Here is an 8,014-nt window from a genome sequence, read left to right on the forward strand (position 1 = left end):
TGAAATAAACTGACAGTATAAACCACATTAACATTTATGATAAAAGACATGCATAAGCATTTTGGGGGTTGGAGGCAAGCTTGACAATGTTTAAATGGTGTCTCGCCGACTATAAAGTTGGAAAGCCCTGCTCTATGAGATAGTACCTTTCAGATTTGTGAAATCAAGGCATTCCCAGGCTTCAGATGTCTAGAAGAATTTGTGTTTGGATGACAAGGAACAGGCATAGCTCACGGTGGAGAATAACTGCAACCTGTCACAGCAATTCCAGGTCTCTCAAGGTCTAAACATGCCAAGCTAAATGATAAGCAAAGTTTGATGCTTTGCTTTGAAATACCTAATCTTTCCTGCACGTTAGATATCTTTATAAAGGGGAGCATTTATGCTAAACAGCTACCTTAAAAATTTGGAAGTTTAATTTCCACTCAACAGCATCTTGATGTCAATACCATACATACCAGCTTCACGTGACCTGTGCCCCACACATGACATAAAGGACCACATACAGGTAGGCAAACACAACTGTTTTGCAACTCTTAAGGTCTCCCTTGTGATGCCTCCTCATGAACGTTTATAGCATGTGGGCAGGGACAGCCCACCAGTTGCAGAGGAACATTTCTGTTGGTGGTATTGATTTTAAGAAACAGCCAGGTGAGCATTAGTAGAAAGAGTAGAAAGAGTCTATTATTATTTATTCATCATTGTTCTACAATAATGGAATATACGACAAATACAGCAACACTTGTATATCATAGTTTTAATAACATATTTGAATAAAACCATATAATGTGCTAATATGCCTATACAAATTAAATGAATGGCCTAGGTATCAATGTTTTTGTTTTTTTAAAGTATCACCAACAATTTCCTCGGTTAAAGTTGTTGCCCCCTACTCTTTTTGAACAAGCCTAACTAGATTAAATTACTGTTAGCTTGAAGGGTATAATCACTGCACTTAGCAGTATTTTGTCCACACACCTCCTCATAATAGGATTAAAGTGAGGGGTTTGAGCTGGTGGAAGTTAAGCATTGTACAGGTTACCTCTGTCAACATAGAATAAAAGCACTAAACAAAACTGAAACATTATGGTTCACATGGAAGAGGGGGAGCCGTTACTTTTGTTTGGTTGCTGAAATTATAAAATTAAAAGATCAATCCATTGTATTTTATAATAGGCTAAATGTGTGAGATGTGTAATATGTATTTTGCACATGATAAGTGTTACAATAAGTCCAATCAGCATACTTCACCTTAATACACATTCATTGTATATTAGCAGAATATCAATTTTTCAAAAATGCGTGTTCTTCCAACTAGTATATTATTATAAAGAATGTAATTTGCAGAGAAGCCGAGTTACTCATGTATATTCAGAAGGCAAATAGGGAGAGTATATTTCAGCAGGATACTATTCCCTATATTACAGAATACTAAAATTGCAAGGAAATTAGGTAATAACTCATGATTACAGAAGTATTACCAATCTGCACCCCAAGGTCTGCCACATAAAAGTGATGGACTGCAGTTTTGTGATTTTGTTTTGTGATTGGGAGTAACGGTGATGTGCTATATTGCAATGACAGCCTGAGGCAGTTTGGGTAATAGCAGCCGACTATTTTTATTGGCATTTGTATATTTTTCAGCAGGATTCCTAGAGCCTTTTTTTAATCAGATCTATGTTTTACTTTTTGTAATCTTCAGCACTGTGTGGAACAGTGTAAGTGTCACTGATGATTTATTGAAGGCAATGACTCTTTTAGGATGTGTTTGCCAGATACTAAAGTTTAAAAAATAAAACAATTAAATCTGCACAAGTATGGTTTCATCCCAAACCACATTTTCCATAGAGAGCGTTCAAATCTGAAACGTGTTAATGCAGAAGGCACACTATAATCTATTTGTATGATAAGAGCATTTCTAGGTGACTGCATTATCACGAAAAAAGACCAATCATCAAGGCCGGCCATTCTGTGAGGTGAGTTTATATCCAGGGCTGGAGCTGAAGGGCTTTTTAAAGTTGTGGTTCACAGGCTGGTGAGTCAAGGATTGTTCTGTTTGGCACAGCACACAGCACACTCCAGAGACCAGGTGTTCGCAGAGGGAAAATGTTTAACAACCTCTATTTACACTTACTTTATACATCTACATCTACATAGTGCTAGTCTTCACATAGTTTAAGATTTGTCTGAACAAATGTGTCTGGTTGCATTTGAAGATTTGTATCCTGTGTAACAAGTTTGATTTGTTTCTGCTTCACAAGAGAATCCCAATTCATAACAAAAAACATATCAGAAAACACCAGCTGGCCAGACAAGTGTAATTAATGAGGAATGAATGGTCTTATATAAGAAGGAAGGCCTGACGTGTTATTGGTTGTTGTTATGACTCATATCGTAGCTTGCTGGTTAATGGAAACACGGGGGACTGCTTAATGATGTCAAATGTCAATGCTGTGGTAGAACAAAAGGTTCGTAATGAAACACATCATGACAGCAATTAAAATCCAAATCTGAAACTTGTGCTTCCTATTTAATAATACCCTGCACTGCTGCTGCTGGTGTCACCGTCTCAGAGTTAATTGCAGGCCTCCAGACCAACCTTACAGCGGTGTCTGCTATGGCTGGGTGGCCTGTGACCCCTTGTCTCTAAAACACCTCCTCATCTTTGACTTCCCCTGTTTCTGAACCTTGAAATCCCAGCTTATATCAACCACATGCACCGGACTCTCAGGCAGCTGACAGCAGGGAACACAGTAGATCAGCAAGGGTCATTCTTCCCTGTTCAGTGACATCCAAAGTTACTGTCCACCACACAGAGAGCAAAGCAGGTGAGAACTTTCAAATGTTTTTCCAGACATACCCCTTCTCTCCCTGATTTACAGCACCAAACCATACAAACACCTTCAAACAAATGACTGAATCTACTTTTAAATGTATACATTTCTCTATCCCCTGTTAAGATAAACTATGAAGTGAAGGGAAATATATCCTTTAAAATGCAAATTTAATCTTATTTAAGTTTTCTCTGCACTGCCAGTGTCACAGTAACCGGTAGAGTTTCCTTAAGATGGACTGACCTCATGATAACTTAACTCTAACATGGAGTGTAAGGCATGTCACTCTTTGAGGAATGCTTCTGCAGGATGACCCCTACATGGTTATTATCTGTCAACACCGTGCCAGCGCTGGAGCCTAGGAACTTTGGGGGGTTACATGAACATTTTGCATGAGGAACTGTTCTGGCGATGTGAGGACAAGGCTTTGAAACTGTAGCTGAACCAGCTCCGAGTATGACCTCACAGACAGCTTTACCCCGAGATCTGGACAATCCGTCAGCACGGCCACTTCAAAGAAGACCCCCGTCTTTCACTACATCACTGGCACCTTCATTATTAAAACTTGAAGGGCTTTGGGGGTTTGTTTCTGAGTAATGTCCTTAGCAACTAATCATTTTTTTATTATCCCTATCTCTTTGTACTTGAAACTAGCTTAAACTCATTAGATTGTAGTGTTTATGGGTTGTGTAGGATTAACTGAAGAAGACCATGGCAAAAGCCACGGGAAACACTAAAGGCATTTCATTCAAACTTAAAAAGCAAGTGTTTAAATGACAAGCTGTAATTGAATGGATGTTAAAATAGCATGATACACAGTAGATTGGTCCATTTCAATTAAATTCCTTCTATCACTGCTGCCCATCGTCGACAATTATGCAACACATTTTCCTGTTTACTACAAATACATCAAAACTTTAAAAAAGACACCCATAGTTGAGCAGTAGACACATGTTTACTTGCCTGAAAGAGTGTAGGCTCGCAGCAGCATATGGGAGACGATTTAGGAAGAATCCCAAAGTCCCACAGTCAAGCTGAGAGGGGTTAGTGTCATGGCGAGTCTCAGCCCAAACTCTTCAAGTGTAGGGTGTCCTAGTCCGAGAGGTCCTCAACACTGGGGTGAACCCCACGGTGCAGAGAAACTGGAAACCAACGATTAAGTGACAATTGCCAGACGGCACTAATTCACAGAGCGTAGTTGAAAGACACCCCACCATGTATCTCACAGTCTCCTCACAGCAAGAAGTGCCTGAATGCGAGACACTGACCTGCCACTACCCCCCAGCTCCTGCTTTTAAAACTCAATCTTCCGAGTGTTGTCACCTTGTGCAAAATGCTCTGAGAGCTGTGTGATATGTGAAAATACGTGCTGTCTCCCGTATTCAGTATAGAGACAGTTGGAAGTCACTTTTTCCTTGAACTAGGGAAGCTTCAATTTGTTAATTGATTGAAAACATTTCTTATTCTGTTTAGTCCCACTAACCCAAATAAATCTTTGATGGAAAAATGCAATAAAAGAATACAGCACCACATTTTAAGAGCTTAGCAGAGCAATGGCCATTAACATAAATTAAACAGATAATGAAAAGAGAAATGCTCATTGTGAACTATGAAATGGGTGTATAAATCTGCCATGTATACTTAGAGGGATATTGATCCCTGTAAAGAGCTCCCAAACCAGCCTGCTATTATTGGGCTGCCAGATTCAAATTCTGTCACCTACTCAATTTCTGAAAGACTATAATTGTACTTGCTATTTAAAAGAAACAGTAACTTTGAAAGGAAGGCCTCCCATTACTGTTCAAATTTAAAGCAGCCAGTTCATGACAAGGGCGTGGTTGCGAAGCATCATTCATCATTTCATATTGTTTTAGGGCCTGGCCAAAATGAATTACATTCTGCAAGGCTTTTCAAAACAAGTTAAATCATATGTTTTGAAATCGTACTGCCATTTTATCTCAGTATGCTAAAGCTTATGCAATACACCTAACTTTGAGTGTTGATGAAAGCTTCCAACAATATGTCATCCAAGTAAATTATGAAACTCGTGAATTTTAGCAGGCATTGTTTACACCTCATACCGAGCGTGATGTGCCCCTGGGCCTGTCATGTGGTGCCAATGTCGATGTACTACATATGGAGCATTCAGAAACCGCATCGTTGGTACAGATTTGTGCAGGACAAAAAAAAACAATGGAAAAGCTTGTTTAGTTACTGTGGTTTGATATTTTACTAAAAGGGTGAGGAGAGGAATGTAACACATAATTAATATATGAGGCTCATTTTAGGTGCCCAGCTTACATTGTGTGTTCTGGCTTAGTTACCTCTGAATTAGTTTAACTTTGGTTTTACTAGGCTATTGAAAGGATCTGGCCATTGCATTGCATATTTTCCGAATAATAACAATCACAAGATGACCATTAAAAGAATCTTGAAATGATTAAATGGGAAATAATATTCTTATTTAAAAGAAGGAAAAGGAAAGAAGAGGTTGGCGACTGGTTTAGAAGAGACTCCAGGGCAGAGTATTACTGGAATGTCTTTTAGGATGCTTCGGCAGGACAATTACAGCTGAATGGAGCAGTTGAGAATTTAAAGTTAAAGGTCTCGGGTAATTTGGTCTAAGAGTATATTTTCCAATCTCGGACAAGACTCTTCAAATAAGCTGTCAGCTGTCAGGAAGCTACTTGTCAATAGGGATACTTTCTGAAGTTTCCAAATTTCAATTCAGTTAATTCAAACTCCTTTGGAAAAGATACAAAAACAAGTGGGTGCTGTTGAAATAGTGTTTAAATGTTTCTACATAAAAATGCACTTTCAGCAAAAATAAAAAATAAAAGTATAGTGACTTTTATTGGTTTCCCTACATACTTCATGGTTTTCCTTTAACAGCTGCCATTTAGAAACGAGATGTCCAATATTATATGTATTTAAATCTGTCAGCAGCTGCCTTCTTCACCTGTTTGGCCTAACACAGACCCGTCCCCCAAGGTATTCATCATATTTTAACAGTGATCTGTTGACTGCAGCAGACATGACAAGCTAAGGATTTGCCAGAACTAGTGTTTACGGGGAAGAATTTGTTTTTTTTCCGTTCCAGTCCCGGAGGCTAACCCCTAACATTATCAGTGTGGGCTATCTCTGGGTGTCATCTGCTGCTCGTCATCGTGTTTTATTGTATTCTTCTCAGGACAGAATGTGGCTCCTGATGACTAAACAGAGACCACCAAGTCTTCCTTGTTATTTTGAGCAGTTTACCCTGGTGACAAGCCCACTCAGTAGCATGGCTCTTATCCGCCCACGAGTTTGCCTCCCTGCTTCTCAGTTCCTGCCCCTGTCTCTGCCATCTCAGTCACTCTCTCTCATATCAACACTTTGTCGATAGCGCCTCTCTGGAGCCAATCCCATGTCCTGGTAATGATTTAGTGTCACTCAAGTGTTACTGAAGGGAAGCCCAAATAGACAAGCAGGTGTTAAGATTGCCCTGTAAATACTAAAATAACGAAATATCTGATTTTCACTCAAGCTTTTACTCATATTCAACATGTTAAATTTCTTTCATAATATCTTCATCTTTAAATGATCATTTAATCAAAACCATCTCCTTGGTAGAACAAGAATTAAGAAAAGATAATATGTTGATAAAGTTAATTGAGCACCATTTTGTTTTATTATTTGTATTAGTTTACTATTGACTTAAGTATTAATGGCCAGATTGGTCATGATTTCGAAGGTTAATTTAAAAGCTAAATGTGTGTGATTAAAAGAACGATATTTCCACGTGAGAATGATCAATTCGTTGAATCGATATCAAAACGCAGCCCAATTATTCAATTCAGTCTAAAATGAGAAAGAAAGAAATGTTAATTGCTCACAGGATCAATAATACTTATCAGCTTGGCTTTTTTACCTCCGTTAAGAAGTGCAATAGGGAGGTTAAGGCTGCCTTTGAGGCTTAGATTAGCTGATTGTTAGCTCAAAAATCCTTATATGAGAGGTTAACGCTGGGAATCTTTCTAAATCTTTGCCACCCATTACTATAGTGAACTCTTTACCCCAGAAGGAATTTTAATCCCAAGTGACACTGAGTTCTAACACCTTGAAACATTGTACCAAAAAATACTACATGTGTAACGGAATGAACACAGAAAATAAGCAATCCTGTCAGCAGAAGAAGTCGGTTAATGTGGCCATCGAACATGTTAACATAGTAAGTGATACTGTTTCTACTGCTCAGTGACACCACATCAAGGGTAGTATCATTCTGACATGGAGATATTTCATGTCTAGGTGGTTCCACATGTTTACTATGTACAAGTTTGTATTGTACTGTAGCAATTAATAATTCTTAAATGGATACTGTTTTTTTTTTAATTAAAATATATTTAGGATACTGGTGCAACTTTAATATTGCTAAAACAAATATTCTTTAACTAGTCTTTGCAACATCTTTATTTACAAATTGTAACTATAATAACTTCTGTATTAGCTAGAATACAATGATAGAGAATAAATTATCCACATAAGTGGTGGATTCCATAGAGAAGCGATCTTTAAACAGTGCAAAACACCCTTAAACAGATTTTAAATGACAGGGGAACCAATGACCTGGGGGATAAATAGGTTTCACTGAGCAAACAAAACAGACAAAAAGTCAAACACTGACATAAGACTTAACGGCGAGCAGGTAGGGTATGAGTGCCCAATATCAGTAACCACTTAAAGAAACACTACAAGGGCTTTGCTTTAACAATGACTCATTCTTCATGGGTGTGTGCCCAAGTGACAGCCCAGCTCTATGGCCAATAAATCCTCCACAAAAGAATGCTATTGCAAAAATAACTTGCATACATCACTTGGTCAACAGAATGACTATTCAACAAGCCCTTTCCTCTGAGATATCTTCACCGCTTTTAATGTGCTCAAACATCCTGGAATCGCATGTAAAGTAGGTGTAAGCCACCCACTTCCATTCCCATCGCTCAGACATAGATTAGAGCTGAATTCCATGTGATCAAATATCAGAAGGGATTTGGAAAAAGCACACAAGGTAGGGTCTTAACCTTAACACCCTTCTTTTAACATATCGGATGTGTAAGAACCTACGTGCAAAGTACGCTAATATAATCTTTATACAGTGGGGTAAAGGTAGGAAAAACAAACCTTGGCTGAGTGCCTTG

The sequence above is a fragment of the Amia ocellicauda genome, chromosome 16 (genome assembly GCF_036373705.1).
Source record: "Amia ocellicauda isolate fAmiCal2 chromosome 16, fAmiCal2.hap1, whole genome shotgun sequence".
Classification (NCBI taxonomy): Eukaryota; Metazoa; Chordata; class Actinopteri; order Amiiformes; family Amiidae; genus Amia; species Amia ocellicauda.